The sequence below is a fragment of the Nomascus leucogenys genome, chromosome 17 (genome assembly GCF_006542625.1).
Source record: "Nomascus leucogenys isolate Asia chromosome 17, Asia_NLE_v1, whole genome shotgun sequence".
Taxonomy (NCBI): Eukaryota; Metazoa; Chordata; class Mammalia; order Primates; family Hylobatidae; genus Nomascus; species Nomascus leucogenys.
In genome coordinates, this window is record NC_044397.1 from 76,199,288 (window position 1) to 76,225,559 (window position 26,272).

The following is a 26,272-nucleotide window of genomic DNA, read 5'->3' on the forward strand; positions in this document are numbered from 1 at the left end:
CAGATGCTAGAGGGAAATAAATTGTCATGCCCCAATATTTCAAGCAACAGCATCTTTCAACTATGTAAATCCACAAAATTTCTTTCAAACTAATGAAAGCTTTATAATGCTAGCTCTGTGCCATAGTTAATGCCAACAGGACAGCCCTGTTGCATATTAAGACCAGCTGTGGCCATGTAGCAGGCTTCACTTTACCAAATTACAGTTTTTTGGTTAAGTAATGCTTACCCCACAGCTGATTTCACACTCGGCTCTTAGTATATGGGTACTGAAGTGTGTGGAAACACACTTTGAATGGTGGCCACCATCCTTTTATTCCATTCTCTCCTAAATCTCGTGTCCTTCTAAGGATTGTTACTTTAGGAAATTAAAAGAATTACAAATTAAAACAAATACCCATATTAGCACCACTCAGTAATAGTTAACATTTTGTAATGCTTGTTTTCAGCCTTAAATGTCTCTATTGACAAATACCTCTGGTTTCCTTCTCCACACCTTGTCCTCAAAGCCAACTACCATTGTGATTTGGATGTGTTTCCTTCTAGTCCATGTTGAAATGCAGTTGATTCTTTTATTCACAGTAAAGTCACCACAAACACTGGATTCGTGAATGCTGAACCATTGCTCCTAGGGGAAATACAGCGCTGGGTTCCTGCAAGCCTCTGGTCACATTTTTATCAATCAATATGTAACCTTAATTTAATGTGTGTTTCTATTTAAAGACACCTTATGTGATATATATTGTTGGCTAGATGTGGTAGCTCACACCTATAATCCCAGCACTTTGGGAGGCTGAGGCAAGAGGATTGCTTGAGCCCAGGAGTCTGAGACCAGCCTGGAAATATAGTGAGACCCTATCTCTATAAAAAATAAAAACTCAGCCGTGCGTGGTGGCATGTGCTTGTAATCCTAGCTACCCAGGAGGCTGAGGTAGGAGAATCGTTCAAGCCCGGGAGGTTGAGGCTGCATTGAAGTATGATGGTGCCACTGCACTCCAGCCTGGGTGACAGAGTGAGACCCCCTCTCTCTCTCTCTCTCTGTCTCTCACATATGTGTATGTGTGTGTGTGTGTGTGTGTGTGTTTGCGTGCGTGCGTGCGTGTTGGTTCATTGACACTGAACTCAGCCAACAGCACTATGACTCATGCCTGAATGGAGCTTATCTAACATGCATATTTTCTCCATAAGACACAGCTTCCTGCGCTTAGGAACGCTAACAGCACTTCAGCACTATGCTTGGGGAACCCTTTAAACAGCAAAGTCACCAGCAAAAAGCACAAAAATGGGAAAACGTGGCATTAAATAGACTAGGAAAAGGACTTTTGTTAACAGCATGAGAGCTGAAACAAAAAGGCAGAACATCACCTTGTTCAGCCTCAGCTGGGAACCTGAATGGCAGCTCAGATTTTTTGCTGCCCTAAGCATGTCAGCGAATGACCATAACTGTGCTATGGAGTGTTGATTCTAGGGTCACAAACAAATTTTGGTGAGAAAATGAATTCACAAATACATAATCCGATACTCAGGAAGGTCAGCTGTACTTTTTCTTTTTTTTTTTTTTTTTTTTGAGACGGAGTCTCGCTCTGTCGCCCAGGCTGGAGTGCAGTGGCAGGATCTCAGCTCACTGCAAGCTCTGTCTCCCCGGTTCACGCCATTCTCCCGCCTCAGCCTCCCGAGCAGCTGGGACCACAGGCGCCCGCCACTACGCCTGGCTAATTTTTTGTATTTTTTAGTAGAGACAGGGTTTCACCGTGGTCTTGGTCTCCTGACCTCGTGATCTGCCCGCCTCGGCCTCCCAAAGTGCTGGGATTACAGGCGTGAGACACTGCGCCCCGCCGGTCAACTGTACTTTTTATCCTCCCAGCTTCTTCTCCTGTGCCCCTTACCCCTATTCCTTTTTTATTTTTCTTTTCGAGATGGAATCTTGCTCTGTCACCCAGGCTGGAGTGCAGCGGTGCCATCTTGCTCATTGCAACTTCCGCCTCCCAGATTCAAGCAATTCTCCTGCCTCAGCCTCCCGAGTAGCTGGGATTACAGGTGTGTGCCACCATGCCCGGCCGATTTTTGTATTTTTAGTAGAGACAGGGTTTCACCCTGTTGGTCAGGCTGGTCTCGAACTTCTGACCTCAGGTGATCCGCCTGCCGTGGCCTCCCAAAGTGTTGGGATTACAGGCGTGAGCCACTGCACCCGGCCCCCTTTTCTAGATGCCATAAATTACCTTTTTTTTTTTTTTAAACCTGCGTGAGTAATCTTGTCTTTTAAATTGGTAACCACACCTACTTTGGGATTGTTTGATATTTTCTAGTGATGCTCCTATGAGTTTTGTTCCCTTGCTACGTATGCACAATTTTTACAAAATTGAATTTTTTTGTTTTTTTTTTTGGAGACAGAGTCTCGCTCTATCACCCAGGCTGGGGTGCAATGGTGCGATCTCGGCTCACTCCAACTTCCGCCTCTCGGGTACAAGTGATTCTCCTGCCTCAGCCTCCCAAGTAGCTGGGATTACAGGCGTGTGCACAGTTATTATTTCTTCTTTGGGGGTGCTTACCAGACATTAAAAATGCAGCTACTCTTGTGTCCTTTCTCCCTTCTACCCACTTACCATTCCCCATTTGTCAGGAAGGGCTGCACAAATGAGAACGGCTAAGTATATCCCCTGACCGCCATCTGGCCCGGGCTCACCCTTCAGAAGGTGTCAGTCCCTGTATCCTTTTATCTGGAAAGGCTCTTTGACATTCTTTCACTCTATGGCATTCTTTTATTTGCCAAGGAAAAGGGTGACTGACTCTGAGAAGAACGTAGTTTGCTTCTTGGAAGCTCTTATTTGTGTACATTTACTGCCTTCACACTCATTATTTGAAATGGTTTTTTTTTTTTTTTTTCTGTTTCTGTTTTAACTTCTGACAACACACACACACACACGGCTTTTTGTTTTTTGTTTGTTGTTTTTGCTTTACACATAATTTGACTAAGGCTGTTCTCCTCATCTTTGTTAGTATCACTAATTATTTCTACTTTCTGTTTCTCATTTGGTTCTTCTAAAAAACACATAATTTTAAACTTACCAAAAGAGCTGCAAGAATATTTCAGGAAACTTCTGTATACCCTTTGGCCAGCGTCCCTAATTGTTAATATTTGCCCTGTTTGCTTTCTCATTCTCTCCGTCAACTACTTAAGAATAAACTACAGACATTATAGGTTTTTTTTTTTTACCACTAAGTATTTCAGTTGTATTTCTGAAGAATAGGACATTGTCTTACATAACCACAGTACAATTATCAGGATCAGAAAATTTAACACTGATAAAATGCCATTATCTAATCCACAATCCATATTCAAATCTGTCAACTGTCCTAATAACATTCTTTTTAACTGTTGCCTCCTGGTGCAATCTAGGATCATGCATTGCATTAGCTATCATATAGCCTCTCTTTCCATTTTCTTTGCTTTGATTTTCTTCTTTCCTAAAGTAAGGTATATTGAGATGTAGTTTACATACAGTAAAATTTACCCCTTTTGAATGTACAGTTCCATCAGTTTTCACAAATGCATACAATCATTTAGCCACCACCATAATCAAGATATAGACCATTTCTATTATCACAAACAGTTCATTTGTGCTCCTTTTAGTCAATTCCCTTCCCCATAAATTCAATCCCTGGTCATCTCAGATTTAATTTCTCTCCCTATGGTTTTTCCTTTTCTAGAATGGCATATACATGGAATCATACAGTATGTAACATTTTGTGTCTGGCTTTTTGGGTAGTATTCCATTGCATGAACATACCCCACATTGTTTATTCATTCACTGGTTCAAATTGGTTTTAAAAATAGATCCATACCTTATGGTGTGAGATATGGATCAAGCAAGCACACAAGATTAATGTTTTTTTGTTATGGTTTTATTTTTTCCATATGAATATATAGTCGTCCAGTACATTTTGTTATATATAAAAGATAACAACCAATTTTTTCAGCATTGAATGACCTCTGCAACTTTGTTGAAAACAATCAGTTGGCCCTATATGTGTGTCTATTTCTTGAAACTCTATTCTGATCCACTGATTCATATGTCTATTCTTGGTCCAGTACCAAATTGTCTTGATTATATAGGCAGTCTTGAAATCAGGTAGCATAAGTTCTGCAAATTTATTCTTCTTTATCAAAATCGATTTTGGCCAATTAGTTTTTTGATTCTCCATATAAATTTCATAATTGGCTTGTTATTGCCTGAAGAAAAATGTCTGGTGGGATTGTGATTTTGATCGTATCTTAGTCCATTCAGGCTGCTGTAACAAACTACCATCAACTGAGTGGCTTGCAAACAACAGAATTTTATTTCTCACAGTTCGAGGGGCTGGAAAGTCCAAGACCAAGGCTTGGGCAGATTCAATGTCTGGTGAGGGCCTGCTTCCTAGCAGACAGCTGTCATCTTGTTCTAACCTCACATGGTGGACAAACCAAAGGAGCTCTCTGGGGCCTCTTTTTATAAGGGTACTAACCCCATTCATGAGGGCTCTCTCCTCATCACCTAATCACCTCCCAAAGGCCCCACCTCCTAATACCATCACCTTAGGGGTTAGGATTTCAAGGTATAAATTTGGGGAGGGAGGAGATACAAACATTTAGACTGAGGTAGATTGCATTAAATCTATAAATAAATTGGGAAAGAATTGACATCTTAACTGACTCTTAATCTGTGAATGCAGGGTGTCTTTCAATTTATTTAGTTCTTTGTAATTTATCTGATAAATGTCTTAAAGTGTTCAGCCAACAAATCTTAAATCAATATTGTTAGGTCTATAAGTATTTCATGATTTTGATGTTATATAAAAATAAAAAAGAATTTTATTTGACAGGCTATGTTTTTTGAGACTTTGTACACATGGACAGGTATTCTTAAATTTGTGTAATGTTTAGGCTAATATATACAAATTAGCACCCAGAAATATGTGTTCTTTATACTTAGCTCTTCTCTTTCCTCAACATTAGGTAAAACATGGGGGAAACCCTTTTCAAATAAAATTAACATGAGACTCCTTTTATAATGAACAGCTCTATAAATCAGATTACATTTAGGTAACATCTAAGAAAGTTCCAGTGAAGGAGAGTAAATAATTGTGTCTGCTTTAGAGCCCTGTGGTTGAGGCTTTTGGTGTCAACTTCAGAACATTATCAATCATGGTATCATGATTTCCCACTTAGACATCTTTCTGAGTATTACATTTGCTTGGAAAGGAACCCTGTGCCCTTTTTGGCAGCATATATACTAAAATTGGAATGATACAGAGAAGATTAGAAAGGAATCCTGTCTTGCAAAAAAAGCAATAACTGTCTATTGTGCACATTAAATTTTAAACAAATGCTCAATCTGAAACCAAAATTGGTTGGAGAAGAGGAGCACAATGGATTAGAGATATGGTAGAACTCTTATTTTGTGGAATAATTCATAGATGCTCCTCTCCTGGCAAGGACTGTGGCAAATTTAATACTATACAATCACCACCACCACCAGGTCTCAAAATTGTAGATAGACAAATAAATAGCTCATTGTTTAAAAGAAAATAAAAATGCTTAATTTTAATATTGCCTACATTAAGGTATTACTGACTTACAATATGGCAAATCTTATAGAAGGGAAAAGCTGTATTTGAGATTTTTATTTTGGTTTTATATATGTATTAAGAAACCTGTAATCCTAGCATTTTGGGAGGCTGACATGGGAGTATCGCTTGAGGCCAGGAGTTTGAGACTAGCCTGGGCAATATAGGGAGATCCCGTCTCTACAAAAAATTTAAAAACAGAATGATTAGCCGAGCGTGGTGGTACATGCCTGTAGTCCCAGCTACTCAGGAGGCTGAGGCGGGAGGATTGCTTGTGCCTGGGAGGTTAGAGGCTGCAGTGCAGAGAGCTGTGATCACACCACTGCACTCCAGCCTGGGCAACAAAGCCAGACCATCTCTGTCTCTCTCTCTCTCTCTCTCTCTATATATATATATATATATATATGTATATACGTATACATATGTATATACGTGTATATATATATATACGTATATATACACATATATATACACACACATATATATACGTGCATACATACACATGTGTTATTTAATTTATGTAAGACTTATTAAGCATAAACTACTTTGAAGCATAGGGTATTTTGTTTATTTAATTTAGCAGATCTTTATAAGCATGTATTTTGTGTCAGGCATGATTTTAAGAGCTATTCCTACACTAATTCATTCAGTCCTTGTAATACCCTCTGAGGTAGGTACTGTTACTTTCTCAGATGACAGAGGAGGAGACTGAGGCACAGAGAAGTTATGTGTCTTGACGGAGGTCTCTGAGTGGGGAGCTGTTGGAGCTGGATTTGAAGTGACACTGGCTGGCTCCAGAGTCCTTGCTGTCAATCCCGATAACTTTTGTCACCTCATGTGTACATATGATGACTGATAAAAATCAAGGGATTGTTCTTAGGGTGCATGGTGAAGATTTTTTCCCTCCCTTGTAACGCTAAAACACATGTTTTAGTTCTGACCAATTTGGCCTTTTCTTCCTCACCATTTTTCTTAATTTATGTAACACATGTATGGGGCGCTATCCAGTGTTACATTATTTATACTTAAATATTTAATGAAGGACGTGCAGTCCATCTTGCAGCCATAAATACTTCACTCTGTCTTGACATGTAGGGTTAGTTCTTTCCACTGGTTTGTGAGCTCCCTAAGGACAATCATTCCATCTTGTATTTCTCTTTGTGCCTCCACAGGGCCTGGCTAGCTTTGAATAGAATTCCTGGATACCTGCTTATTGATGAGTGCTGCAAGGCAGCTGTTCAGTCCTTTCCCACTGAGACACACATGCCAGACACTGTTCATAAAAGTGATATTCATTCATGTGTTGGGGCAAGTCATTTACTCGCTGTAATTTCACCCAAATATACATTTATATAGTCATGGTTAAAAATTGACAGATACTGTAAGACGTTACAGTCGACTGGAAGCACAATACTTTTTCTATCTTTAACGTAGAAATATAGTTTTCAAAAATGAGCATTTGGATAATTTAGTACAGATTTCTGCCCTTAGTGCACTATTTGTAGACTTCATATTGCATATAATAAATCTGGGATTATGTCTTATTTATGTCCTATCACCTAGCATAGTGCATTTCACATAGTAGGTTCTCAATAAATGCCAGTAGAATTTTTAAAACCTTGGGAAAGCATTAGTCCTCTTACAAAGGGAGTGACAGTAGGAGAAATTTTTCATCAAAGATCTTTTGGATCTACTGAGTCTGAGTTTTTGCTTTTAGGACATGGAACAAGATATTGTTGCATGCACACTGATGACTTATTTCTCACCTCATCCCCGTTCTTGAGTAGCTTCTTCCCCCACAAAATCATGACTGAGACAAAAAAAATCCAAGGCATAGCAATAATTTATGAATTTCCTTCTGCACCAGAAAGACATAAGACAAGTGTTTTTGTGAGATAAGGAACATTTCAGCAACACTGTGAGGCATGAATTAAGGTGTAGGCAACTAGGCCCACCAGGTGAATGATTATCTGCCGTTGCCAGAGTGAGCTGTCTCAATGGCTGATGAAGCTGCTGACCTTGACATATTTATCATCATTACTCCAGGGGACAGACACCAATATCTCTATTCTTGTGCATAAATAGCCAGAAAACGAGGCACAGTCCAGTGGAAAAGAATGTATGTGTATAGGTGTGTGGTGTTTGTGTGTGAGAGAGACAGAGAGTGAGAGAGACAGAAAGAGTATTTGGTTCTTACATCTTCCTTCCTTTTTTAACTTTTTTCTATTTTTACTGAAAAGGGAAAATGGCAGTAGGCTCTCCTCTAAAAGATCAGATTCACAATAGCTCCTCAGTCTGCAAGACTTCAAGGGGCATAGTTTTTCCTTATAAGGGAGCCGACTAAGGCTGCAAAAAATAGACAATCTGTGTTATCATCTCTCAGGCTAAGATTGCCGGATTGCCATCTGATTAGAGGAGGCCAGAGTGAGGGATGTGACCCTGGATAATGCTGGTGCTGTGTCCTCCCTTCACCCCAGGATGGTGCTGATTGCTTTCTGGCCTGGAGTTTGAAATCTGTTCCACTGTCCCATGCCTCTGGCCTGGCTTTCTGTGTTTTGCTGGCATTCTTGGGTGTCCCTTGGCTTATGGGCACATCACCCTGATCTCTGCCTTCATCTTCACTTGGTGTCCTCCTGGTGGGACTATCTGTGCCTAAATTTCCCCTGTTTATAAGGACACCAGTCACATTAGATTGGGGCCCACCTCATTCCAATATGACCTCATCTTAATGAATTATATCCGCAACAACACTATTTCCAAATAAGACCACATTCTGAGCTACTGGGAGCTAAGACTTCAACATACAAATTGTAGGGGAGACACAATTTAACACATAGCAGCATCCAATCCATTGATGGTGATTCACTTGGGAGCTTTTTCTTCATTATGAATTTAACAAGAAAGAGGCAGGAAAATGCAGAGGAAATGGTGGAACAGTCGATCTTTTCTGACAAAGGATCTGGATGTGGAAACACGAGGCCTGGGGAATGGAGCGTAGGCCTCCTACTCATTCATCAGAAGAGTCACCTACTGTCAGAGGACCCTGAGGGTATCTGAGTTGAAATATGATGTATGGGTCAAAGAGCGCCTGGGGCTCCAAAGCTTTTTGCAGACTCCCAGTGGCATGTGAATTTCAGCTGCCCAGGCAAAATTACTCGAAATCCTTGGCCTTATGCCTTTAGAAATCTGAAGGTGCTCACCTAAGAGGCCTGCCTTCTCTCCTGTGTTCTCAGATATGGAGGGGTACTGCTTGGGAAGGAGCAGCTCCTTTGTAAGCGTCCGGTCTTCTCAGACACTTGACTTCCTAATAGTACTGTGTTTTAAAAATAAATTTCCTATTTCCTTAATATCAAAATAGAATGAAATTCAGCCAAGACTGGGTGCCGGGAGCTTTGTTAGACCCTTGTATGTCTAATCTCAGTTCTCACAGAAGCCAACAATATGCCTATTTCCATTTCCAGATGAAGCCGCAAGGCTCAGCGTTCAGTGGCTTGCCCCGGGGGCTCAGAGGAGGCGAGCGACAGCCCAGTCCTATGCACTTTGTATTTGGGTGTCAATTTTTGAAGGACGCAGATTGCTTTTTAAAAAATCTTAAATATCACATTGCGATAAGAAATCATTTGACCCTGTTGAGCCTCTTATGTAAAATGAGGAGTCTGGATTTAGATGATCTCTATGCGCCTGTGCAGCCCTAAAATGCGTGTAAAATTATGATTTTTATTTTCCTGTTTTGGATATAAGAAGGAGAGGATGTAGGCTGTCCATCTGCTTTTTTTTTTAAGATGGAATTTTTAACATCTCATCATGGAATTTCCTGGATATCAACCAAGTATACAGATCCCCGTCTCCCAGAAGCTCATCTATTTTTGACTGCAATAGAATTAGAATCTGGTCATTTGGGGGGCAATCCCTTTGGAGGGGTATTTTTCTTTTTTCTTCTTCAAATATATATTTCTTTTCTCTTCTTCAAATATCCTTGTGCTCCTATTGCTTCCACAGATGTTCAGAGCTGGCCACACACAGCCTCATTTGCACTTGGCTGACAGGCAGTAGCCTGTTGCACTGGCCAGAGAAACACTACACCTTTCTCTGCTGAGACCGGATTCTGCTCTGGGCACCTCTCCTGTGGAGCAAAGTGGGCCAACCAACAGGCTTTGACTGATTTATTTCAGGAAGACTCGCTTGTTGATGGATATGGTAATCATGCCAGTAAAATTCAATTACTGTATCCCTGAGGACCATAGCAAGCAATAATAAATTAGGGAATGTGAGCTTTGGAGTATCTGAACTGAAATTATAATAGGGATGTTGAAAAACAAACAAACAAAAATCCAAAGCGTTCATTTATAGATGCTGCAGTTTTCCCTACCAAAAATTAGTTCAATAATAGATGCTGCAGTTTTCCCTACCAAAAATTAGTTCATCAACTAACCCTTTGTTCTTGTCATAAAAGAATATGCCTTAGACACAGCCAAGAACATTTTATCTTAATTACTTAGTATTGTTGTAGCTCCCAGAGCACCCCTGCCTTCTGGGTAATGGTACACAGGGAGGAAGCAGCTGTCTGGAAGGGCCTCCCAAAGCCACCGCACTAATCCATGCTGGGCTCACACACGCTCGCTGCTCATGGCCTTGGGTTTCAGGTTGCCATCCAGGGCTGAGGTTTGAATGGAAGTTGTCATCTCAGAAGGTCTGCCTAACACTGAACCACTGACATCCATCCAGAATGTCAAGTCGCATATTGTCTCATTAACTTGAGCCAGCTTTCCTGCTATCAGATCCTTTTTCATTCCTGGCCTTTCCACCCTGTCTTTCTTCCTTTGTGTAACAGTTTATGGCTTCTCCTGTTTGTGCCTTCAGCCCGTGAGTTGTGCACGCATCTCCTCCATGCCATAAGTAGAACTTGCAGAATTAGCTGACATTTCTTGTCCAACATAAATTTTAAGTGCTTGAAGGGAGAAAGAACATTCAGGCAGTCTTGTTGTATCTGCAGACTCTATGGTCTATCCCCAGATAATTTTAAAATTAAAATGGTTTGTCATGAATGTCTTCCTTCACCTTATTTTCTTTCTCATCTGGATCCCAACATTCAAGTAGATAACACAGAACTGATGACCAGGGGAGATATGAAGAAGATGACAGAGGACCTAAAAATATTTTCTGAATCAGTAGCAGTAATTTTCCACCAGTAATAAATGTATTTTGGGGTATCCACTAAGACCAAGCCTGTTTCTTGGAAAATTGCTACCCTCTCCCCACAAGTACATGAAGGACTGTAAACCTGGAACATGCTTAGTTTACATGGCCAGATGGAAATGGCCAAATCCCGACCCAGGCTGGGCACCATGGAATTTTTCTCCCAGAAGTTGAAACGTTATTCAGTTGATTGGGTTGCTAGAGTTTGGAGATGGCAGGGCTCTGGAGTTTGGGGCCATTATTTTTAGCTATATGAACAGTGCCATATGCACAGGAAAGGGAGAGGGTGGTTTTGTAATGAAGCAGAAGTGTCAAGAGAAACAGAGAACAGAGATGGTCCAGAGATGGGCAAGTCACTGCTTTGGTTCTGGTGACTGTCACATCCTGCTTCTAGAATGCTTGTGAGGTTGGCTGCACTCCATTGCCTACCCTTAGGTTTTCCCAGTAAATTCTCTTTTTTTGCTTTGGTTGGTCTCAATAGGAAGTTTTGCTATTTGTTTGTTTTCTTTCTTTTAACTGGCAAAAGAACCTTGAGATGTTATAATACCATCTAACATTTTCTTGGACTTGGATGGCATTTGAGGACAGGGGCAGGAAGGGCTCTGGCATGATACTTTGAACAGTAGTAGTGTAGTTGTGGTATCAGGCCCCACCAGCTCTGTGTTAAATGGGTGGTTAGAGTAGGCCTGGCAGTGAGAGTGGCCTTGCTGGAGAGGGTTACTGTCCTTTGGTAGAGGAAAATCCCCCATTTCACCCTCTGTCCCTGCTTCCGTGCTGGTGTACACTCTCTCTGTAAGCCCTTGTCCCCAGCACTGCACCACAGGCCTCAAACCTTCATTACCTCTTCACTATTTTGCCTTTTAGCCAATGCCTCTACCATGCCCATCTTCCTAGGACCTTAAACATTTTTCTAAGATGTTCACAAATGATGAAAAATTATAAATTATTTCATCTGGGCAAGGGAACAGACAATTCATGGCAGCATACTTTAGGACTTGGCAAGATTAGGGGTGATTCTTTCCATCACAACGAGACGGAAGCTTCAGGACATCAAGAGACAAAAAGCAGCCAGAGGAGCTTACTGTCCCTTTATTTCCCATGAAACACAATGCTGAGCCATGCTCATATTGTGCCCACACTGCTTCCTGTGCTTCGCCAAAGCAGGGATTTCATCCAGCGTCCCAGCTGTTCTGGAGCCTGTGCTGGGGTGGCTGGCTGGGAACGGGGGACACAGAAGGGTGTTGCTTTCATGCCACAGCCGTGCTTGGGCCCCCTGCGCAGGCAATTAGTGACTCCCTCAGGGCAGAAGCCTGTGGGAATGTCCAGTCTGATTCTGTCCTCATTTGGCCCATGAAGAGCAAATGTCCACTATCAGAAAATGAATGAGCAAATACAATCTCCAAATAAAGGGGGACTTGCAGAGGAGATTGTAGTTCCCACTCCCTTGATGTTAGCTATCTTCTGGAAAAAGGGCATGAGACTTAGTGTAACTTGTTTAAGAACCATGGTCACAATTTATTAGCCTCTTCTGTTCTCCTTAGAGGGGAAAAATCAGAATATAAGGTGTTCAGGTCAACTATTATACACACACAAAAAAACTATTACACAAACCCAAGTATGCCCAGCCCTGTACTAGGCATCTTGCAGCACCTTATTTAGATGTCACAGTGGTCCAACAGGAAGACGTTATTACTACTAATTTTCTAGCAAGTCATGTAACGTGCTGAAATAATCACCCACCTGGTAAGTAATTGACATGGAATGTGGACCTGAGTTTAGCTGACGCCTAAAACTATGCTAATTCCACTGCAGTGTCATTCGGTATTTCTTAAGCTTGTCTGATAGGACACTCTGGGTGAGGTGAGCACTTGTTAAAAATCTAATCCTGGGTCGTGTTGCAGATCTAAGACATCAGAATCTTTTAGAAATGGGTACAAGAATTTGCTCCAGGTGAATCTCATCAGGCAAGTTAGATAAATGCTGTAAAGCCTTTAAAAAAAAACAAACAGTAATTCTTAGTGAGGTGTGCACTAAGAAAGTCTTTTTTCTTTTTCATAAACTTTTTATTTTGGAATAACTTTAGATTTGCACATAAGTTGCAAAAATAATACAATTTCCATATGCTTCCTCTCACCTAATTTCCCCTAATGTTAACCTCTTAAAAAACCATGGTACATTTGTCACAACATCAACAAATTACTATTAACTTCACTCCAGACTTTATTCAGCTTCCACCTATATTTACCCTAATGCCCATTTACTGTCCCAGGATCCAATCCAGGGTACCACAGTGTGTTTAACAGAGAGACTTTTGGTAGTATATATGTTCTGAACTAAAGCTAATCGTGAGTATATCTTATGGCACAGCAATTGCCCTCCTGTATGTATTCGTAGCAAATGGCATGTATGAAAATGTTTACAGCAGCAGCCTCCAATGCAGGTAAAACCTAGACACAACCCATCCATAGCAGAATAGATAAATAAAATGTATATTCATGCAATGGAATATTGTCTAGAGACGAGAAGGAATAAACTATTGCTACTTAAAATAATGAGGATGAATCTTGCAAACATGATGTGGATATGACGCAATGCAAGAAAGAGCACACACTCTAGGCTTCCACTTACAAAAAATTAAGACAGGCAAAGCTAAACTATGCTATTTGAAGTCGGAATACCTTTGGGAGGGGTGGTGACTGAGACCGGCAAGAGACTTTGGAGTGCTGGAATGTTCTATTTCTTGAGCTGGATGCTGGTGCCATAGGTGCGTTCACTTTGTGAAAATTCATCAACTGAGCACTTCAATATTTGTGCAGTTTTCTGTATATATTTTATTCTTCTTTAAAATTCATTAAACACAGACTGAAGTGTTTCTATGGAAAAGCAGCACGGTGGGTTTGGGACAGCAGCTTTAATTTATATCTGAAAACAAATTAGCTTGATGCAGCAAATTGGATACAACTGACTATTCAGTCACCCTGCACTAGGAAACGAGCATGGCTTCTTGGCTAATTAACAGACACCAGGGCATGCTCCCCCATGCAGAAATGTTCATTGCCATGTTATTTTAGGGTAGGGTGTGACTTTTACAATAAAAAGGTTTGCCAGCTGGTGGTGTGACATGCGTCCTTCCTCGTGGAGTGAGGCTATGCTGCTGGGACACATGGAGAGACATGCTGTCCCCAGGCATGAGGAGCAGCATTTCATGTGCATAGGTGACTGCCAGAAGCAGGGTGCAGGCCGCCCTTCTTGTCCTGGTGAGAGCGGTGACATCAGGTAGGACACAAGGCACCAAGGACTGGGCATAGTAAGTAGGTGGTCAGATCAAACATCACCTCATAACCCCTCCCTGTCCCAACAGTCTCTGTCACCACTATCCTCTCTACCTCTGCCTGCCCCACTCCCAGCCAGCCATACACAGCAGCAGCTCCTCCAACCACTAGTTCCACTATCTCTGTTTTCAAATCCCACCCTGGCCCCAACACCCTCTCATTTAGAGCCCTCTTGTGTCTTTTCTGATATTTTCCAGTTGTTTCCCAATGCTTCTCTCTACTTGCCTGCTATCTAGAGGTATAAAATTGGTCCTTTCAAAAACTGAAATATGCTTGTTTGGATTCTGGGATTAAACTCCATTATCTCCATAGCTGTGAAGACAAAGCTTGCCCCCTTGTACTAGCTATGGTCTGAATGTGTCTCCCAAATTCATATGTTGAAACTTAACTGCCAATGTGATAGTATAAAGAGGTGGGGTCTTTAGGAGGTGCAGAGCCCTCATGAATGGGATTAGCAACCTTATAAAAGAGGTTGAAGGGAGCTCCCAGGACATTTTTGCCCTTCTGTCATATGAGGACACAGCATTTGAGGCACCAATTTGGATGCATAGAGCAGCTATTATCAGACACCAACCTGCTGGTGCTTTGACTTTAGACTTCCCAGCCCCCAGAACTGTGAGAAACAAGTTTCTATTATTTATAAATTACCCAGTCTCAGGTATTTGGTTATAGTAGTACAAATGAACTAAGATAGTACTCAGGTCCTATATGCTCTTTCCGGAATGTTCTCCCCTTAGCCACCAACAAGGCTTGTTCTCTTGCCTCCTATAGAACCTGTTTCAAATGTTCAAACTACATTGCAACCTCCTTATCCCCCTCCTCATGGGTGTATTTTGCCTTAGTCCTTGTCATATAATATATGCTGTGCTTCTCTGTTTTTTCCTTCAACTTCAGGACCTTGTTCCACTCTGTGCCAGTGGAATTTCTGCAAAGGCAGGGATTTTTCTCTATCCCAGTTGCTCTCACATTGCCTGGCACATGGTAGGGGCTCAGTGTGTTGAATGCACTATGGAATGAATCTGAGCTTGGCTTACGTCTCCAGGTTTATCTTCTGCCATATCCCTACAAACTCACTGTGCCCCATTCCCACTGATCCATGAAGTTCCACATCACTCCCCCACAAGGCAGTGCATACAGTTCCTTCCTCCCGCAATACCTGTCTCCCCTTTCTACACATGCCAAGCTTGTCTTCATCCTCTGGATTCCACTGGAGCTTCAGCAACTCCATAATGCCTTCCCATGGTGACACACAGTGCATGGACCACGCTAAATGCTACTGGCTTGTTCAGGCCTCAGCCTTCCCCAGAGACATTAAGCAACCCCAAGGCCAGACAGGGCCATTGTGTCTTTTCCCCCAGCCTGGTTCTTTAGATGTGTGATGAGAGAATACATAAATGGCATCCCTAAAGACATACAGGCAGTTAGTGGCAAGGAACACACTAGTTTCCAGATATGCTGGTCTTCCATTCGTGGTACTTTACTTGTTATTTCCGTTAGAGAACTCCTTGGAGAAGACATTCTCACCTTCCTGAAACTCACATTCCTCAAATTCCTTACATTAATCAAAATGTCATGTGATTAATTACTTTTCATGAAGTGGCTCCTACTGCATAGACAGATTTTAGGCATGAAGATTTCTGTGAGATTTTGAGATGTTTTGAAATTGCTCAAGCAAAAGAAAGATATCCTGGGCAAGCTGGAGGTTACTGTAACCTCCAACCTTTTAGCTGGAAGTCTGAAATGCTCCCCTACTTTCTTTCCTGGATGGGTGGAGCTTTATCAAGGCTTTCTTACTCATTTGAAATTGTCTTCTCTCAGGGTCTCAGTCAACAGTGGCTTTGGAGAACTGAGCTCGTTTTCTGGCTTATCTCCAGGCCCTTTGAGGGCTGGTGCCTGCACACACCTTCTACAGGCAGCCTAAATACTAAGGTGGAGGTTGAACTTAGGTCATGGGGTCTTTTCATTTTCTATCTTCCTTGTTGGTCCTGGCATCTCCTCAGCATAGGGACCAGGTAACACTAAGGGGAAAGCATTCAGATTAGCGCATGCCCATCGCGGCACAAACCCAACCAGATTAGGCAGGGCCAAATGTCTCCCCCTTCTTCACTCCTCCCCCGCAGCCTGAGGCTCATTTTCCCTTCCTGCTTGTTTTCACCGGTTGCTAAGCAGCGCGCAACAGGCTGGCAGCCGCCTCTCCTCTCCCAGCAGGCTCTTTGGATTAACCCCGTGTGGAAAAATGGAGTTTCAAAACAGGGGGGCTGTGTCACAGTCCAGAGAAGCCAGACCCAGAGTTGATAACAAGCCACACCTTGCTTTGAGGGGCAGGGATTCGGATGGGCCCCAGCTCCAAGGCCACTGGCACTTGACTTTGAGTTCTGGCCCCACCCCTTGGTAACTGAGTGACTTCTAGGAAGTGACTGACTCTCTCCAACTAAGTCTTGGTTTTCTCATCTGTGAAAGGGGTTAGGCCAGGTGTGGTGGCTCATGCCTGTAATCCCAGCACTTTGGGAGGCCGAAGCAGATGGATCACCTGAAGTCAGGAGTTCGAGACCAGCCTGACCAACATGGTGAAACCCGTCTCTACTAAATACAAAAAATTAGTTGGGTGTGGTGGTGCATGCCTGTAATCCCAGCTCCTTGGGAGGCTGAGGCAGGAGAATTGCTTGAACCTGGGAGGCAGAGGTTGTAGTGGGCCGAGATGGTGCCATTACACTCCAGCTTGGTTAACAAGAGTGAAACTCTGTCTCAAAAAAGCAAAAATAAAAACAAAAACAAAAAAGAAAGGGGATAATAGTGCAATTTCTGCATATGTTGTTCTGAGGATTAAATGAGAAGTATGAAAAGTGCCCAGCACAGAGTACATTACGTGGTGAGCATCCAGAACTCATGGTGTGTTAGCTGCTGGTCATGTGATTTTCACAGCACTGCCGGGTCTATCGTCTGCCTCCACATCACTACAAGTCACCTGGCTAAGGTAACCGTTGATATTTCTATTTTAAAGATGGAAAACACAGGCACAGAGAGGCAAGGGGGCTTGCTCAAAGCCAAACAGCTGAACTAGTGTTGGAGTCAGGTTCCCTAATAACTTGTTTTGTGTTTTTCCTTCTTTGTCTCAGCACCCCAGATGTATCTAAGTCTCAAGATTCCCTCCATCCGGACTTTTCTTTGAGGAAGAGAAATTAATTTGAGGCAAGCGAGTCTGTGCACCTTGCTTCCCACTTTGAAACAGTATAACTTTTGATCATTACTAAATCATCCCCAAGATGAAAACTATGTGTGCATCCATTGTCTGTCTAGCATAATGGGAATGAACAAATAACTTGAACTTCACATGAGACTATGAGGACCAGACAAGGAAAAATTGGCCTTGAAGTACGTGGTATGAAATCATGCTTCCAATCTATAGAGTGACAGGGCTGTAGGGAAGCTGAGCTTCATAAAATCAAAGATAGTGAGAGTTTGTCATACTACCCAGGGAAGAGTGGGTAATTTTAAGTCTTTTTCTCTGGACTCCTAATGATTCTAATTATACTGCTTCTGCTTTTTAGAGTCAGTTAATTCAGCTGGTTGCCAAAAAGGCAGCAAATTTGATCCTTGAAACTACAATTTCACTTTGTTCTGTTATAGCCCTGGGCTGCACTTTACCCTAGCCTGGTCCAGGTCTCTTGGGGAACCCGGTGAGAGGAGGTGGGGAGTGACTTTCCACTCTTTTGTAAAATCAACTCTAAGACTATAAGCACTAGGTGGCATTTGAGTATCACTTTCAAACATTTTTGTTATGTCCTGGACCATTATGTAGTTAATATTTTCTTTAAATTCACTCACTTATTTATAATCTTAAAAGTTTTAAAATACTGTTGTATTAGTCGGAATAGTCTAGGCTTTGTTGCAGTAACAAATAAACCCAGATATTGCAAAGGCTTAACACAACACAGGTTTGGTTTTCCATATGAACAAAAGCTCAACGTCACTGATCATTAGAGAAATGCAAATCGAAACTACAATGAGATACCATGGCGATTGTTCAAAAGTCAAGAAACAATAGATGCTGGCAAGGCTGTGGAGAAATAGGAATGCTTTTACACTGTTGGTGGAATGTAAATTAGTTCAACCATTTTGGAAGACAGGGTTGTGATTCCTCAAGGATCTAGAACCAGAAATACCATTTGACTCAGCAATCCCATTTCTTGGTATATACCCAAAGGAATATAAATCACTTTACTAGAAAGACACATGCACATGTATGTTTATTGCAGCACTATTTACAATAGCAAAGACTTAGAACCAACCCAAATGCCCATCAATGATAGGCTGGATAAAGAAAATGTGTCACATATACACCATGGAATACTATGCAGCCATAAAAAGGAATGAGATCATGTCCTTTGCAGGGACATGGATGAAGCTGGAAGCCATCATCCTCAGCAAAGTAACACAGAAACAGAAAACCAAACACCACATGTTCTCACTCATAAGTGGGAATTAAATAATGAGAACACATGGACACAGGAAGGGGAACATCACACACCGGCACCAGTTGGTGGATAGGGGGACGAGGGGAGGGAGAACATTAGGACAAATAGCTAATGCATCAGGGCTTAAAATCTAGATGACAGGCTGATAGGTGCAGCAAACCACAATGGTGCACGTATACCTATGTAACAAACCTACGCGTTGTACACTTGTATCCTGGATCTTAAAGTAAAATAAAATAAACTAAAATAAAAAAGGTTTAGTTTTCATTCATGTGAAATCCAGTGCAAGTCAGATGACTTTCCAGGGCAGCTTTTCTTGGAGATAGATGGCACTGCCTAGATCTATGCTCACTCCATTGTATAATGCCACCATCTCAAAATGTGACCTCCAGGGCCACTGATGCAGAGGAAGAATGACTGGAGGGCTGTGCACCTGCTCGTCAGTGCCTTAGCCCAGAGGTTATATAGGTTTCCACTCCATTTCATTGGTGACCAGTCACAAGATCCCCCCAAGTGCAAAGGGGCTGGAAGTGGAGGGGCGCACCAGGGGTATTTGCTGAGCACAACTGCCTTACCCAGAGATGTAAAATGAAGACTGATGTTACCACTTGCTGTGCAGAAGAGATGGTCATAAACAGATGTATTGAGAACAATGTGTTAAATTCTAGGTAGATTTTTTATCTGCTAAACATTCTTGGCTTTCAGCCTTAGGTGTATTTAGTTTGTCCAAAAGATGTTGATAGGAGAGAGAGAGAGAGAGAGAAAGACAGAGCAAGAGAGAGAGAGAGAGAGAGAGATTAAGACATATTACCACCAGACACTTTCTCCCTGAAGAAATCAGAAATGTTGACCAGACATGGTGGCTCATGCCTGTAATCCCAGCATTTTGGGAGGCCGAGGTGGGCAGATCACCTGAGGTCAGGAGTTCAAGACCAGCCTGGCCAACATGGTGAAACCGCATCTCTACTAAAAATACAAAAATTAGCCAGGCGTGGTGGCGGGCACCTGTAATCCTAGCTACTTAGGGGGCTGAGGCAGGAGAATCGCTTGAACCCGGGAGACGGAGGTTGCAGTGAGCTGAGATTGTGCCACTGCATTCCAGCCTGGGCAACAAGAGCAAAACTCCGTTTAAAAAAAAAAAAAAGAAAAGAAAAAAAGAAATCAGAAAGGATCATTGGGTAAGGAATTACTTTCTCATTATATGATTCAACATTGTTTTATACCTTGTCCATGTCCTATCTAAAATCAATCTCTTTCCACCTAAAATCATCTCAGCCATGGTCCACATGCCATGCTCTGGGAAAATGCTGCCCTCCTGGGCCTGGGCCCATGACTTGCAATCTGCTTCCTGTGGTGACTGTGGTGTCACCATCCAAAGCAGTAGCAAACATTTATGCAGATTGACTGTGCACCTGGCACTGTGCCTGGGCTGCTGAGGACAGAGTTGACGACGGACGTCCTGCCTTTAAGATTTCATAGAATGGTCGGGCGCCGTGGCTCACGCCTGTAATCCCAGCACTTTGGGAGGCTGAAGTGGGTGGATCACCTGAGGTCAGGAGTTCGAGACCAGCCTGACCAACATGGAGAAACCTCGTTTTTACTAAAAATACAAAATATTTGCCGGGCGTGGTGGCACACTCCTGCAATCTCAGCTACTAGGGAGGCTGAGGCAGGAGAATCGCTTGAACCCGGGAGTTGGAGGTTTGCAGTGAGCTGAGATAGTGTCATTGCACTCCAGCCTGGGCGACAAGAACGAGACTCCATCTCAAAAAAAAAAAAAATTTCATAGAAGAGGAGAAAAATAGACTTGTAGTTACAACACAGTGTAAGAAACACATCTAGGTAACTATAAGGTGCTAATGGGGTGAGTATCCGAGGAGTGACCCTTGAAGGGCAGCAGATTTTTTGAGAAAAAATCTGTGATAACCTAGTTGTGTAGTGTTCACTGTTTGATGTTATTTCCTTTAAATTTTTCCTTCAGTGGTATTAGTGGTATTCTATTCAAGGTGAAGTCCAGTCCACTGGTAGAAGAATTAAAAACCCAGCTAATATTTTCTAGGTACTTTGAATTGAATGTCCCTTGAGGCATCAAGTATTCTCAGAGGGCAAATGATAAGCCACACAACGCCATTGCAGGATACGGGGAAGCGTTTTGTAAGTCACAGAGAAGGTTAATAACAGTGTCAGGTCAGTACCGTGGTTATTGATTGAAGCAACTAAATGTAGGCCAAAAGGAGTGAGCTGTGGTGTTGACCAGCAGGTTCCGTCCTGCTTCCCCACTGTGTGACTCTGCTCAAGTTGGCTTCTTAGTAAAATTACAGGACTGGGCCAGATGTGGAGGAGCTCCTGCACTATGGATGTTCTCAGATGCAAAGGAAGCTCTCTTCCTCAAGCCTGTGGATGAATGACCTTGGAATCCTGGCACTGTAAATTTAGCTTCAGCCATCCCATCGGTTGTTATTCTGGTGCATTTAGGTTGGATTTTTAGGTGTTGGGGGAAATAGTATTAATCTCATCACCATTGTTTTCATTTATTTATATCTTATTTAGTACTTCTATGTGCCAGGCACTGTTCCAAGTACTTTTCCAATATTAATTAATTTAATCTGTACTATGATGGGTACTGTTATCACACCCATTTTACAGGGGGGACAACTGAGGTTCAAGGAGGTTAAATAACTCGCTCAAGATCAGCTTTCTAGGGAGGGCAGAACAGGATTCAGTTTCTGGCAGGCTGGGTCTAGAATTTGTGATCACCACCCTGTACTGTCTCTGGACAGAATAATTGAATAATAATAAGACAAAAGATGAAGTATGCAGTAATGACACATTAAAATAAGATTTTTTAAAAAAAATTAAATGTGATAAGACAAGGACAGACGTGGCACATGCCTTTGGGCTAAGTCCTTTAGAAGGGAACAAAGAATGAACCATGTACTATGGGAGAACGAGAAGAAAATGCCTACGACCTTATGGGCCTATCAGGCTTTCTACCTACGAGCTCATTTGCTCCTTACAAGACCCCAGGAGGTAGGTGTCATTATCATCGCCATTTTACAGAGGAGGCTGAAAGGCTTGTTTAAGATCACACAGCTAGTAAGTGGAGGAAGCCAGGTCCCTGACTAAACTGCCTAGAGGCTCCCATAAGGGCGGGCTGGGGAATCCACCTCAGAAGGCTCTGTGCGTCCAGGTCCTAGTGGGCAGGTGCCTTGCAGTAAATGAGTCTCTGTGCTGCAGGAATCTGAAAGACCAGCTTACCTGCGGCAACACATTTCAATCATATGGAGCAGGTCTACTTAGGGGAAAGATGCACAATGCATAGGAGATGCCAGTCAACACTGAGAAGAGCTGAAGCGCTGAGGACAGAACCTCACCCTCACTTGATAGAAATGCATCTACAAGCTGTGCACTCACGTTTGACCAGGGTTCCACAACCTTGGCACTATGAACATCTGTGCGGGATGATTCTTTGTTATTGGAGGCAGTCCTATGCATTGTAGGATGTTGAGTGACATCCCTGGCCTCTACCCGCTAGGGGCTGGTATCTATGTCCACCGCATCCCCCCAGCTGTGACAAACACAAATCTCTCCAGACAAGGCTAAATGTCCCTTGGGAAGCAAACTCCCCCCGTCTCCCTTGCCCCCCGGTTGAGAACCACTACTTTGATCTTATACTCTGGGCTTATGAACGGTGAAAGCTTCCAGAAACTACCCTGTTTTGATGTTGAGGAGTTCAATATTCCTTAAAACTCCTCCCAACTCTCAGAAACTAAGAGAGAGAAAATAAATGATGGGTTAGCTTCTGCAGTGCAGATACTTTGCCATTCAGTTAAGTGTGTATATTTGAGGGGGTGTATGGATATGGAGAACGGGGATCGGCAAGCCTACTCACCACACTTCTTCACAATACCTCTATTTCATTCTGTCTATATGCTTATTATTTCAGCTCTTCTCATGAGCGATCAAATTCTTATTTTGCACCATATTGCCCTCTAGCGGTCACTTCTCTTTGTAGCACACGGAAGAGAGGCACAAATACAAATCGCTTTTTAAGAATGAAACCCAGGAGTGAACTGGCTGAGGGAAGTGGACGTGGTTCCAGGAGCCGGGTAACTTCTGGCTTCGCGGATTGTGAGCAGCCGGTTTCTCCTCCGAGCCGCGCCTTTTTCCTTCCCAAGCCCCACCCTTCTTCTTGCGAGCCCTCACCTCCACGTTCCGGCACCCAGTGGCACTTTGCTTCTCCCGCCGGGATACCGGACCTCTTCTTTGCAGAGAGAATGCAAAGCTACTTCCATGTTAAACAGAAAGAGCATCCTGTGGGTAGAAATATCCGACGAGGAGCGTTTTCCGAATGCCCGGAAGGGAGTTGCTACGTGAAAAATAGACATGATGCGCTGAAAAAAATATAGATGCTTTGTTGTTGCTCTTGGTTCTCAGCCGGACCTCAAAAACAACCCCAGGAATTTTTTCCTCCAAAGTGGAGCCAGCTACCTTGCAAATGCTCCCCTTCTTTCTCCTTGCCCATCCCCAGACCATTTAGTTAACCTCAGTGGGACAGGAACCGTCCTACAAATGCATGTGTTTGTCGTGTTAAGAGCTTTGGTAAGCCTACTTAAATTTCAGACAGTTGGAGACTGTCATAATGGCTTTCTTCTGTCGATAGGTGACATTGTGTAATTAGTAACCCTATAAAGCCTTTGAGGATAGCTTTTTCTTTTAAAAATGGAAACCCAGAGAATTAAGACAAAGAAAGCTACTCTGTGGAGTTAAACGGCATCTTCAAGGAGGAAATTTTTAACAGTACCTCTACATCTGCACGTGGGCTTCCATTATATGTTTAACTGTCTCCAAGGTGCAGCACCCAGACGTCAAACCGCTCAAGCCTGGATGGTGAATTTATGATGGAGATTGACTTTTTTGGAAACTAAGTTTTCTGTTTCCACAAAATAAAATTGTATTTAGGGGTATAGGCGCCAGAATTTCTTTTAGCAATTAATCAAAATGAATGACCAAAAAGTTTAATTCTAGACTACGGCTATTAAATTAGTTCCGAGCTATGAAAGCAGTTTTGATTTTAGGCCATATCAATCCAGGACAATACAGAACAATGAGCCTGGAGGGTCAGATACTGTGAAGAGTAAATTTGCAGAAGGCTTTTGGGTCGGCAACAGGTGGGTTTCCTTAAAATTTATAGGCTTCGTAGGATAAACACACACTTCTTTATTTCTGCTCTGTATGAACACACAGCAGATGAAGTTCCACTAACCCCTTTCCCCGCCCCCACATTTAAAGAGCTTTCTCCTTCTCTTTTCTTTTCTCTTTTCTCCTTCTCCTTCTCTTTTCATTCTGTTAATGGCTTAAACAGCAGCCTGTGCTTTAGAACCATAAAGCGTACATAAATGTTTCATAAAAAGAAATGGAAAAAAAAGAAATCTCCAGTGTGAATATTTGTTTATAAGATTATTTAACCCCTTTTACTTCATCACCTTACTTGCTCTGACCCTGAGACCCTAGAATGACGTGGGCCTGAACCCTAATCCTCAGGTGATCGATACACCTAAAAACAAAGGTGATGCCTACAGAGGGGCACAAAACAAGGTTTCCCACAGAGGGACTTGCCAGTCTGATCAGTATAACTAGTGAACCCAGATAGTGCAGGTCCAGGAAGCTGGTGTGACGCCGAGCTCCCCACCCTCAGAGGGCTCTGGCCTTCCCCACCGAGGACTCGCATCCCATTTATAGCTCTGTAGATGTAAGCAGCCAAGATGATGTGGGGGAACTTCCATGTGACAAAGGAGACAAGAGGCTGTGGAAACCTTCCATAACAAGTGGTTGAATTGTTTAAGGAATTTTCAAAACCCTCTAACTGGAGAAGCAGGATGAAGGCGAAAGAATACATGACTGATCATTGCTAGCTAACATAATCAGGTGATTTGTGTTAACAATATGCCACAAAATCCCGGGAACAAAGTCTAAGTCCTGTCTTTAGCCATGTCGTGTCCATGGCAATGTGGACCTTTTATCTTATTATTGGATGGTCCATTGAAGCCATCCTTAGGAAGTTAGAACCTTCATAAGAGAAGACGAGATCCAGTCTATGTGGAAGGGTGCTTTTTTTTTTTTTTTAAGAGGTGCTCGTAATGGTGGTGACTTTCCTTCCTTAACATTAAATGAATTACTAACTCTACATATAATCTTATGCATTTCTGTCCTTCTTCCCTTCCTTCTTCCTCCCCTCCCTCTCCTTTTGCAGGAAAACTATATTTCAGGACTATGCCCAGCAATGATGGCTTCAAGATCACAATAAATTGTTTAGCCTTTTAGGGGATGAGAGGCAAAATGTTTAACCACTGGAAAAAGGCACAGGCAGGGGAGATCCTGATTTTGTGAAGCCCAAAGCTCATATGATTTCTTGTAAAAAGAATATACAATTACAAATACAAAATTAGGCAGGAAAGTGAACATTTCTTTAGAATGAAAAATGATATCACAAAAAATTATTAGAGACTTGGAAGTTTAGATCCTTTTTCTCCTGAAGATCTCTTTAGGCAATTTACCAAAAATGGCCGATTGGAAACGCTTTCTGATTGCAACCCAGCTTCTCTCTTCTCCGGGAAAACTCGATGACTCCTCCCACAACTCACAGGGGCCTGTGAGGAAGAAGGGCCTCAGGCTTCAGCTTCACTTGCTTCTCAGGAGTTTGCGTCTGGTCTCAGGTGCCACCTATTTAGAGTGGCCAGCAGCTGATAGCAGTTTGTATCCATACAGGTAGGTCCTGGCCATCATAGCGCCAGGGTCCTGGAAGCAAGCAGGGCGGGTCACGGACGAGGAGAACAGTTTGGGTGTGCAAGACAAGGTCTGGATTCAAGTCCTGCTCAGTACTTACCAGGTGGGTGAACTTGAGGTACTTTACTTCCTTCTTGGAACCTCTTTTTTTTTTTTTTTTTATCTTATCTGTAGAACAAGGTAATTAAAAGAGATTGGGTTGGGTGCGGTGGCTTACTCCTGAAATCCCAGCACTTTGGGAGGCCAAGGCAGGGGGGATCACTTGAGTCCAGGAGCTCAAGACTAGCCTGGGCAACATGGTGAGACCCTGTATCTACAAAAAAACAAAAACCAAAAAACAAAACAAAAAACCCACAAAAATTAGCCGGTAGTCCCAGCTACTAGGGAGACTGACGTGGGAGGATTGCTTGAGCCTGGGAGATAGAGGTTGCAGTGAGCCAAAACCGTGCCACTGCACTCTAGCCTGGGCAACAGAGCAAGAACCTATCTCAAAAAATAAACAAATAAAAAATCACGTATATAAAGCACACAGCAAAGCATAGGACAAACACGCAATGAGCCTTTGTCTGAGAGTGAAATGTATTTTAAGGTTTGATACTGAAAGTTATGTGTGTGTCTCTTTGCATTTGTCTCATCCCTTCCCTTCCCTTCACTGTTGACTACAAGAGACATTGGAAATCATTGAAAAATCCATTCCCTAGTTAATGTTCCCCGGCTTGCCTTTTATACTATCTGTCGGATCCAATCCATCATGTATGTAATATATTTTACATTGGCTGCTCTATGAATAAGAAATGAGTGGAGGGTGTTTTGTTTTCTGCCTCTTCTCTATCATGAGGGACTAGGTACAGGATGCAGATTTCAGCTCTACAACTGAAGG

At 42.5% G+C, this 26,272-nt stretch overlaps 1 protein-coding gene across 1 annotated transcript in view; it reads left to right on the forward strand.

The window, feature by feature from the left end:
• Window positions 1-17,310, forward strand: part of CPVL (carboxypeptidase vitellogenic like) — a 273,787-nt gene extending 256,477 nt beyond the window's left edge. Inside the window, exon 15 of the mRNA XM_030797326.1 lies at window positions 17,248-17,310. The gene's annotated coding sequence lies outside the window, so the exon portion shown is untranslated. The remainder of the gene's footprint in view (window positions 1-17,247) is intronic.
• The last annotated feature ends 8,962 nt before the right edge of the window (window positions 17,311-26,272 follow it).